This window comes from Pinus tabuliformis, chromosome 9, assembly GCF_031772625.1.
Source record: "Pinus tabuliformis cultivar Carrire ecotype Pingquan chromosome 9, CPIR1, whole genome shotgun sequence".
NCBI lineage: Eukaryota > Viridiplantae > Streptophyta > Pinopsida > Pinales > Pinaceae > Pinus > Pinus tabuliformis.
The window spans coordinates 878,007,436-878,019,945 of record NC_142307.1 but is presented as its reverse complement, the minus strand read 5'-3'; positions in this window follow the sequence as shown (position 1 = coordinate 878,019,945).

Genomic DNA, 12,510 nt, shown 5'->3' with positions numbered 1-12,510 from the left:
CTGGTATTAAAAAAATTTGAAAGGTCATTTTTTACAGGAATGAGAATATTGTAATTGTCATTTTGGTATTTAAAAATTAAGAGTACTCATCAATATTGTGATGTATTATAGTCCATTTTTAATCGTTATAAATTGTAAAGTTGTTTTCCCTTCTTCTTTTTGTTGCTTAAATGAATCTGTAGGCATTGGCTATACTGCATACAATTTATAGAGTTAATACACTGATTTAACTTGAGGGCATGACCTTTGTCCTTCATTTTCTAGTCTTTCCATGATATTTTCAAAGTATTAAATGACATTTCATGAATATATGTCAACGTAAAATGAAGGACACAAGAAAAATATTGCCATCATAAATTTTTCTGCTCCGAATCCATGCATTTAATGATATCATACTATTCATGCACTACAAGAGTCGACGTCAGCCCGAACAATGTTCATGATTTCAAGGTTTCACTTTTTTTACTATTAAAATGTGTGTGGGGATATTGCAAAAAGACGGTCAATGCCATTGTGCTTCATCTCCATCATATAAGTTCAATTATTTTTATGATATAGAACAATTTTTAACATTATTAGAGGGATGTATAAAGCATGAAAAGCCATCTATTATAATAAGCATGGTTCAAATCTCACTATTATAATAAGCAATGTTGAAATCTCAAATAGAGACATTGAAATCCACCACATGAATTCTGTAATCACATTCTTGTCGCAATTCAAGTTATTTTAGATGCACATATATTAATGAATATTCAAGTAAATGTAATAGCCATATCTAAACCAAATTCAATTCTCATTGTATATACTCCAACATATATGTTTTTAATGACTACTAAATATATAATTTTCAAAGTTCAATTAACTTCAAATCCAAGTGTGATATTTAAGCATATTCGTTATTTATGGCTTTGATTTGCTATTAGTGTATAAGTGAGATATATATAGTGAAGGATGGATGAACTCTGAGAATCTTGATGCGGAATAATAAATTCCACCATTATTACATATCTATTAAATGGAGGTAGTTGGATTTAAAATGTTTTTTAATTTAATATTATCTATATATTGAATAATAAATGTCACTGTCATTATAAGGAGGTTGTTGGACTTTAGATTATTTTAAATATATAGATGCATCTACAACAACATTTTGCTTCCCTTTTTTGTAGATGATTTCAAAGTCATAACCCAACATATTTGTGACGCATTTTTTCTGTTCTTCTAAAGATAATCTTTGTTCTAAAAAGTATTTAAGATTATCATGATCCATTTTTACCTTGAAGTGTCTTCCCATTAGGTAAGGTCGCCATTTCTTAAGTGCATGTAGTATTTCCAACATTTCCTTCTCATGAATAGCTTGCTTGAGATGTAGCCATAAAAATACCCAATCGCCTACATCAAAAATTCTTTCACTGTGATGTTGATCTGCTTGTTGTTTCATTCGATTCTGCAGCAAAGTGGCGTTATGCTTTAAAAGTTGGAGAACTTGTTTTTGATGCTCGATGTGATCTTTCACTGCTTGAATCTTTTTCTTCTTGATATGTCCTTCTATATTGAGAGTTTGAGGAGTGGAAATTTCTTCCAATGTATTACAAGATATGGTCGGATTCATTTCCTGATGCTCGATGTGATCTTTCATTTCTTGAACATTTTTCTTCTTGATATGTCCTTCTATCTTGATAGTTTGAGGAGCGGTAATTTCGGCCAATGCATTACAAGATATGGTAAGATTCATTTCTTCTTTCTCGATGTGATCTTTCACTTCTTGAACCTTTTTCTTCTTGATATGTCCTTCTATCTTGAGAGTTTGAGGAGTAGTAATTCTTGCAAATGATTTACAAGATATGGTTGGATCCATTTCTTATTTATCTGGGGTTGGTTCCTGGTGTATATCCTCTTCTTTTGATGTTTCTTGATCCTTTTCTTCCTCCTCCTCATAATCTATGTAAAAAAATTTCTTCTCAACACAGTTATGACCTTTAGTGTATTTTCTATCACAATTGTAACAAAGCCCTTTTTCTATTTTTTCTTCCAATTGTTGTGGTGTAAACCTTGTAGATTGTGGAAGGTTAGGAGAAAAAAACTTCCATAATTATTGTTGTGAGTGGTGGGATTCCTTGTTTCCATAATTTCGCTTTCAATTTTTCTTGCCAACCTAAATGCCTTCTCCAATGAATCAAGTTCCCAAAGACGAACCTCGTGTTGAATGTTATCCTTTAAAGTCCCTATGAAGACATCAATCCTTTGCTTCTCTGGAATATAATTTACCCTTATATTCAATTTTTGAAAGTCCTCAATGTGCTCTGCCATTCAACCCTTTTGTTTGAGATTTATCAATTGGCTAAAGAAGGTGTTTCTCTTTGTATCCTCATAATATGGTATCATTTCCTTCGTAAAAATTGACCATGTGACAAGTGGTTTACGAGAACAAAGTCCTTCATACCATAAAAATTGATTCAGTTCTAAATATAAAGATGCAATAAGTACCTTTTGTAACAGTTTCACCCCATGTAGATCAAATTTCTCCATCCCTAGTATCCAATTTAACAGATCCTTGCCATCAAACTTCCTCATATCGCCTTTTCTTGATTTTAGGAGCTCAATCTTGGAACAACTATAACTCTGTAATTTTAGATCTCCAAGTTTTGAAATTACATCCTGCAGTAGCCCTCTAAGTCCTTTTTTCTAACCCTGCACGTCGGGTCAAGATTGGATTCTACAAGGAAGAGTTATGTCAAATCTCCCACGATGACATGATTATAGACTAGTTCAGTAAAGTGAAATTGTACGAAGTGCCATGTGTCACTGTTTCAACCTTAGGACCTAAAACTGATACAAAGAACACCATAATCCATCCTCTTTCTGTAACTTATGACAAAATTTCAATCTAATGCTCAAAGAGAAAGTTATGACTATTTTCTCAAGGTCACCTATTTGGGATGTAATTCAGGAGGCTGCATAAACCATAAATTTCTTGGATTGTATCTCTGAAAATATAAAAAAAAAAGATCTAAAATTCGGGCCCGAGCTTCACCCAGTTTTCAGATCAAATGGGTTTTAATTGCAGAGTCTGAAACTTTGTAGAAAAACAATTATAGCGAAAATGCCACGATGACCTATTTGAGATTGAATTATGGAGCTTGCAAAAGCCCTAACTTCCTTAGATCATATCTCAGAAAATATAGCAAGACAAGATCTGAAATTCGGAGCCAAGGTTCAAAGAGATGTCATCTCAAATGGGTTTTGTTTTTAGCTTCTGAAACGTCACATAAAAGACGTTATAGCAAAAATTCCACAATAACCTATTTGGAGCAACGAAACCCTAGAATCCAAAGCTCTAATACCAAATGTTATGAAACCAGCTCGCAAAAAGATAGAAAATAAATATCAACACCTTCGAAATAGGCCTCTTCGAGGGGGAAACCTCCTTTACCTTACACAAATGAACAATTCTTGGATGATACAAATGACAAGACCTCCTTTCTATATATAGGAGTCTAAGGGGTCATAATATAATCAGAGCCGACATAACAATAATAATGTAAGGGCACAATAATAACAATAGTGGGCTTCTATGGGGCACAATAATAACAATATGGGGACTACAGGGCACAACAATATAACAAGGGGGTTGTACTAATAACAATAAGGGGTTACACTAATAGTATAGGGACCTAACATTTGTTAAACAGATCTTGTTGATCTCTAATTTTATCTGTGAGTTTTTTAACCTTTGCCTCTATGTTTCTTTCACTATCACTTTCAATATCTTCAACATTGCCTGAACAGAGAAAAGTATCACCAAAAGACCAAAAATTTGTACCTGATACTTCTTTTACTTGTTCATCTTCAATCTGAGGTGATTCTGAATCTAAATACTTGCTTCCACCTAACATCCAATTGTCTCTCCTTCTGTCACTGTTCCTTTGATATGTCTTCTTCTTCTGAGGTGCTTTCTTCTTTAGCTTCTTTCCCATTGTTTCTACGAATCTCCTTCAAGCAATCAAGCTTCTGCCAAAGGACCTGCTCTAATACCAATTGTTGGGAATAATACTGAGAGGGCGGGGGGTCAATCAATATTTATCAAATCAATAACTTTTTCTTTTCATACTCAAATTTATATACGCTACTTCAATGAAGGTAACTTGCGTGTACACGCAACTGTCTTTAAGGCAACGAGTGTATATCCAGTGAACTTATGATTCAGTTAATTCATCATTTATTGATCTTTAATCAGTGCATCAATACTTTATTAACCATTTAAACATTCACCATGTGTATTAATAACAGAATAAACCATCACACATAAGAAACAGACATGAACACCAAGATTTAAGGTGGAAACCCAATGCGGGACAAAAATCACCTATTGTTTTCGTTTCTGTCTTCTTTCAATATAAGAAAAACCTGTTTACAATCGTGTAATGGTGCAGACTCATACCAATACACAGGCGCCCACCTGCGGAAGGCTACAACCTTCTCTCATTTTCCAGCTTCTACTGGAAGGGAGCTACAACCCCCTAGCTCTTGTACTAGCCAATATGTATGCTAATACGTAGGCGTCAACCTATTAAAGGCTTTGACATTCACTCATTCTCCAACTGCTACTGGAAGGGAGCTCCAACCCCCTGGCTCTTGTACTGGCCAATATGTTTACCAGTACGTAGGCGCTGGCCTACAGAAGGCTACAACCTTCTCTCTTCCTCTGGGGACCACGTTTCATAAATTTTTAGACTAGATACTCCTGGTACACAACAACACAATATGAAGGCCACGTTTCATCAAATTTTGTACTAGACCCATCAGCAACATTGAAGCTCAAAATCAATCACCACTGCAATACAACCAATAACTGAAAATGCATCATCACTGAAGCAAATCACAATCAATCAATTTGAACATTCAAACCACTGTCACCAGAACACAGAGCAGAACCCAGAACTCTGCATCAACAACCATAACCAACTGCAACTTCAAACATCATATCTCATAATGTATACGCTACTTATAAGTGTCGAACCATTGTGTATAAGCACCTTCACCAAGGCTAACCAGCGTATAGATCTGAAAATACTAACTTAAAACTTCACAACTATTCCAGACTTCAGTCATACCCAAATCATAACATTTACAGAATAAAACATGTGTTAGCATTCAGATCTAGACTATCCATCATCAGACCACATTATGGTAACTCATTTCAGGTCTTATGATCCCGATCCATCATTAGATCTCATCCATCATCAACCACTTAGGTTCATCCTTAGTTCAGATCAAGCAAAGCACCAGAAACCCATAACCTGCATATTTTCTTTTGATCTAACTCTTCATGAGATATTCATTACTTGCACTCTTAGCCCTTTGATCTTCTCCTCCTTATATACTTAGATAATTTGTCAATACCTCAGACCAATACCTCGAACCAAAACCTTGATTTTCCAACCCATACACACTTTTCCACTTGTGAAAGTGTGTGTATACGTATACACTCTTTTTTTTCTGTCAGCCCGCATGTATACGCTACTTGGACAAAGTGAACCAGCGTATACCTCTTAAACCATTCTCTTTCTTCAATCTCTGGAGTCTGATCTGTAATCCTTTGTTGTTAACCTATTGCACTGTGAATTGTCATCTATGTGAGTTGCCATCAAGGAAAACAACTGTATCATAATGCCAACACCTCCAACCTACATGATCACATCCCCCATCATCTCCACAACCAAGTAGTGCACCCCCTTCTTTGCACATGTAGTTCCTTAGGTTATGCCACTGCCTCCAAGGTTCCTAACTTGGCTGACCAAGGATATCCCAGAGCATTATGGATCCAGGAGTTCCTACTACCCTTAGGGGTCTCCACATATCCCCCAGGACCCTACATTGGGAAACTCATCCCACTTGTCATGGGGTCATCCCTTGTTTTTCCACCAAGGTGTCTAATAACCTCTTTTCCATCAGATTTTCTAGGATGTTTATCCATAGTACCAAAATCCTTAATTTTATGTGCATGTCCTTTTTTTGACACACAACACCCCTTAAAGTCACTGGATGGACCTTTTTTTATCTGCAATGTTTTTTTTCTATCTTGGGAAACCTTCAAAATCTATTTGATTTTTATTAGTTTCTCTACCATTTCTTTGAGAAGTCTAGCCCAACAAGGCCTTGTGAACTGGGTTGTCTAAACTCACATGTGTTTTTCATTTTCTTCCATACAAAAATTCAAATTGGCTCATCTTCAAAGATTCTAGGTGCCCAATATTATAAGAAAACTCCACCAAGTGTAAATATTCTTCCCATTTTAATTGTTTGTCCATCACATACATACTTAGAACATATTCAATAACCTGATTGAATATTTCCATTTGACCATATGAATTTGGATGGTATGTTGTGCTAAAATTTAAATTAGTTCCAAATCCTTTTAAACAAACCTATCCAAAATTTGGATATAAACTTGAGATCCATGTTTGAAATAATTGTCTTTGGCACACCGGGTAGCCTAGAAATTTCCTCCTTGTAAATATCAATAAAATTTGCTACCTTATGTATTGAATTCATTGGAATAAAGTGAGAAAGCTTAGTGAGTTCTTCCACCAATACCATGATGGAATCATGTTGCCTCACTATTTTGGGAAAAATTGTAATAAAAACAATTTACAAATTCCACTAAGGAATGGATATTGGTTGTAGTACTCCAATTCGGTATCTATGTTCAACTATAACCTTTTGGCATTCAAAACACTTATCTATATAATTAGTCACCTAATTTTTAATACATGCACAAAAGTATTGTTCCTTTGTTTCCAGAGAAAAAAGACAGCAAATTTTATCAACTGTATATGCCAAAGCATTCTTGTGGTGTATAGCCCTATCATTATAATCTCATAACGACCGTACAAAAAAATTTGCTAAGCTATGTAGAAATAACTACTATGATCCAATAATGATAATGTTCTATCATAATCTTACAAAAGAAGAAACTATCAACATCAAAATATGCCCCAAAATATATCAGTCGCCTGTAGGACCTGTTAGCCGCAAGTAGTTGTCCTTTAATCCATTAAAACAATAAGAACCACCAAATAATATTTCTGTCCAAAAAGTAAGTGAGTGCATGATTTTTTTTTGCCAAATAGAAGAAACTCCTATAGGAATTCCATCAAGTGAATGTGTCCCTCATGAATTAGTAAAACCCATGGGTCAAAAATAAATTATGTTTTGTGGCCCTCTTTATCTTCAATGAACGAGCATGTTCCTTTGTCCAAATTCAATCCATTCTATGAGAGTTGATCCACTTCTTCATTCATGTGTTTGTAAATGGGATCAAAGGAGATAAGTGAGAAATTTGATATTTTTAGATTTATTTTTTCCATAAGCAGTAATAAAGTGAAAATTCTTGGTTGTAGTGCTTTCTTTTATATCCATTTTATGACCACTTGAGAATCACCACCTATTTGAATAGATCAAACATTTCTGGAGATTGCTAGAAGCATAATGATATAAAGGGAAAAAAGTTCAGCATGATTGCTTGTAGTAGGACCAATGTTCATAGAGAAAGAGAGAGAATGAGAATTTGACAGGTGCAGGATTCCCCCAACACCTTCCATGGATGGAGAGCCCTATGCTACACCATCAAATAAATTTACCCATGAAGAGTATTTTTGAATTTTGATAAGGTTAGGAAGGGGGAGATCACCTAATGAGGATGGAGAGCGATACAATGTAGAAATAGCCAAACTCTAAGAAGAAACTTTAAGTGCATTAGGATGTCTATTTTCAAAGATAGATGCATTTCATTCAATCCAAATTCCCCAGTTGGAGCACAAAGGAAAACCCTTGAGATTATCTGACAAATGGATTGAAAGGCAAGGTTTTAAGCACGGTGACATATTATCAACATCCTAATTCAATGCTTGGGGACATAAGAATTTTATTTCCATCCAAACCTACTTTGTAAAAGGACAATTTATAAAGAGGTCATATATAGATTTTGCATCATATTTGCATAGAAAACATATACCAGGGCCTTGAAAGGATATTTTTTGTAATACATCATAGGCAGGGGCCTTTCCTTTTATCATGAGCGACAAAAAATATTGATTTCGAAGGAAAACAAAGTTTCTAAGGGATTCCCCCCCACCATGGAGGATTCTCAACTTAAGGAATAATAGATAGTTATCCATATTTTGGAGCACATCTCCCATGAGGAATTTTTGTCCAAATGAGTTGGTGATGTAGATATTAGAAAATTTGAGGTCCCTGACATGACTTTCCGACGAGATAACACCCTCTCTAGTTGGAGGTCTATGGATGACATCCAAGATTGACCAATGGATACTTAAGCAAGAGTGAACTTATTTTTATCAGCTAGGAGTTGTATGAGTGGGTCAGGAAGATGATATCAATGTAGAATGCCAATCCAGGGATCCTTTCCAAGAAGGAAATTTTGTCCATTACCCACCTTCCAGCATAGATGATCGCCTACAATGTAGAAATTTTTAAGGATGGCTTTCCAAAATATAAAGGCATTTTAGAGGGGTTTGTGGGAAGCGCAAATCCAATCGAAGGTGGATAAAGGTCTGATATATTTTTGTATTACTATTTATTCATAGTCCATTCCCTTGAATAAGGCACCAAACACCTTTTGCTGCCAATGATTGAGCAAGTTTAGGAAGTAGTTTTATCCCCCATCCACCAATAGATTTTGGAAGAGCGATAGAGTTTCAGGTAGTATGAGAAATGGTACAATTTTCACCTTCCTAAACCAAAGAAAATGGGCTTAATGTTGTTGAATCTTATTCAATATCCCATTGGGGATATAGGCCAAGGAAGTCCAATGTACAGGAATGGATTTTGTAACTGCTTTGCAAAGAACTAAACACCCATCTCAAGATAACCATCTATTGCTCTAGACCTTGATTCATTTTTCATTTTTTTTCTAATAACCATGACTAGTCCTATTGTTGGTAATTGCATGGCTTGAGTATGGAACCAATATATTTGAACCCTTTTTAGTAATGTTCTTTAGAGGCGTTGTTGGAATATTTTCAATGGAGCAGACTTCATTCTCTAGAATGGCCCAACTGTATACAAAGGAATTTTGTTTGTTAATTTTCATGTCTGTTGTCTCACTAAATAAATATAGGAGACACTGAAGATGTTTTATGTGGGGGATTTCCCCATCTGAAAATATTAAGATATCATCAACAAAAACGAGGTGCGAGAGGAGGTAATTCTAAGATATAAAGACACCCATGTAACTTCTAGTTCGAACAATCTCTGATATCAACTTGTTGAGGCCTTTGGAAACAATGAGAAATAGGAGAGGGGATAGAGCGCAACCCTGCTAGAGGCCATGTTTAGCATTGAAAAGGGATTATCTGCCCCATTTATCAAAACAACAAAGGAAGGGGAAAAGATAGAATTCATATCCCATGAGACAAAAGTGTGGAAGAAACCCAAGTGAGAGGAGGAAAAGGTATAACCAATTGAATTTGTCAAAAACCTTTGAAAGATCAACCTTGAAAACAAGGACTTTTTGTCTTAGGGAATGAATAGAATGTAGGGCCTCCCATGCCTGAAAATTAGCGTCATGAATATACCTATTGGTCAGAAATCCAAACTTCTCAGAGGATATATGATGAGATAGGATATGCTTGAGACATTGAGCATTTATTTTAGAAATGATATTGTAGATGTAACTACAAAGTGAGATGGGTTGAAACTAGTCAAAAGAAACAAGATTATCATATTTAAGAATGAGAGAAATGAAGGTAGATTTAAAATGGGTTAGCATTTGACCGGAAGTTTGAGAGTATTCAATAACCGAAAGTAGATCATCCCCAATAAAGTCCAGTCATTTGATGTAAAATTTAGTAGGAAGCCCATCAGGCCCTAGGATTTTGTCTTTTTGAAAAATGTGGAGGACATTTTATAGTTCCTTCACAATGATATATTCCATAAGGATTTTTTTATCCTTGTCTTCAACAAATCTAGGGAATATTTTGGCAATCGAGAGAATATGCTATTTCATTATCCTTTCTTCTTGTTTGAAGATGCCTTTGAAATATGAGCAACCTTCTCTTGCAATTTCTAAGAAGTAAGTGGCATAAAATCTGGATGGATCTGTGATTCCCCATATATTTCAATGATTTTCCACCATATGAAAATATTTAGTGTTGTCATCCCCAACTAAAAGCCAAAGGGAACGACTCTTAAGAAACCATTATTATCCCTGCCGCAAGGCAGGTAATAACGTATTTGATTTTTGTTGACTTTCAATTAGTTAGACAGTTGACCAAAAATTAAATTAGATTTCACCAAAATTAGCACTAAAGTATTTGGTTTTATTTTTGTTTATTGACAATTTAATTTATTTATTTACATTTCTATTGGTTAAGAATGATATAGTCTTATTGTGCCATCATTGTACTTAGCACTTTGGCTATCAGTGCATTCAATGGAAGTCAGTTCATCGTACTGATTGATTATTTGTTGGCAGTAGCTTGTACATTAAGAAACATGTTTTCATAAAATTTCTTACTATAGTGAATTCCTCAGTGTCGTGTACCTCTATTCAAACATTTTAATTCCCTTCTCCTGATTTAATGATAAAACCCGCCTCTTCATTGATCAACCCTCCTAATCCTGTTAGTTACAGAAAATTCACTTATAAGAAAGTCTGGAGCTAAAGTCTCGACTGTAAAGCCTGCTTGGATTATTTCACTGTTCACGATTGCCAACAAGTGAGCCAAAGATGAAATGGCGTGCCATGATTTCAATGGGTTCACGTTGCAAGATGCGATTGTATGATCTCCCTTCCTCAACCACGTACGTATGCATTAATAATTCCACTCAAGCCTGAAATGACGTTACAAAGAACTTTTTTTGGATTTTTTAACATATTTGACTGGTATTAAAAAAAATTTGAAAGGTCATTTTTGACAGGAATGAGAATATTGTAATAGTCATTTTGGTATTTAAAAATTAAGAGTACTCATCAATATTGTGATGTATTATAGTCCATTTTTAATCGTTATAAATTGTAAAGTTGTTTTCCCTTCTTTTTTTTGTTTCTTAAATGAATATGTAGGTGTCGTCTATACTGCATACAGTTTATAAAGTTAGTACACTGATTTAACTTGAGAGCATGACCTTTGTCCTTCATTTTTCTAGTCTTTCCATGATATTTTCAAAGTATTAAATGACATTTCATGAACATATGTCAACATAAAATAAAGGACACTAGAAACATATTGTCGTCATAAATTTTTCTGCTCTGAATCCATGCATTTAATGATATCACACTATTCACGCACTGCGAGCACTGACGTCAGCCTGAACAATGTTCATGATTTCAAGGTTTCACTTTTTTTTATTAAAATGTGTGTGTGGATATTGCGAAAAGATGGTCAATGCCATTGTGCTTCATCTCCATGATATAAGTTCAATTATTTTTATGATATAGAACAATTTTTAGCATTATTAGAGGGATGTATAAAGCATGAAAAGCCATCTATTATAATAAGCATGTTTCAAATCTCACTATTATAACAAGCAATCTTGAAATCTCAAATAGAGACATTGAAATCCACCACATGAATTTTGTAATGACGTTCTTGTCGCAATTCAAGTTATTTTAGATGCACATATATTAATGAATATTCAGGTAAATGTAATAGCCATATCTAAACTAGATTCAATTCTCATTATATATACTCCAGCATATACGTTATTAATGACTGCTAAATATATAATTGTCAAAGTTCAATTAACTTCAAATCCAATTGTGATATTCAAGCATATTCGTTATTTGTGGCTTTGCTTTGCTATTAGTGTATAAGTGAGAGATATATAGTGAAGGTATGGATGAACTCTAAGCATCTTGCTACGAAATAATAAATTCCACCATTATTATATATCTATTAAATGGAGGTGGTTGGATTTAAAATGTTTTTAAATTTAATATTATCTATATATTGAATAATAAATGTCACTCTCATTATAAGGAGGTTTTGGACTTTAGATAATTTTAAATTCAATAGTATCTATTCACTTTGTCTTATCTTCTTTTTTTCTTCTGGCAAGGGTGTTTATAACCCCATTTTATGTAACTCACAACACATCAATAAATACCTAGCAGAATGCATAGGAATTGGAATTATTGAATCTGGAATTCGCTGCACTATGAAAAATCGATCAAGTTGGATTAATCACTGCACTTTTAAAAATCAACCAGGTGGATTAACTTGCCATTAAACATATGACTAATGGTTTACTTGATGTAAAGTTATTGATTTAGATGTTTAATAAGGTCTAAGAACTTTGGTGTAATGGAAAAAGTCAACAAGATATAAAGTTCTTTAAAACTTTCACTCGATAATGAATCCTATCAATTAATTGAGACATTGATGTAAAGTTATTGATTTATTACTTGATGTAAAGTTATTGATTTAGATGTTTAATAAGGTCTAACAACTTTGGTGTAATGGAAAATGTCAACAAAATATA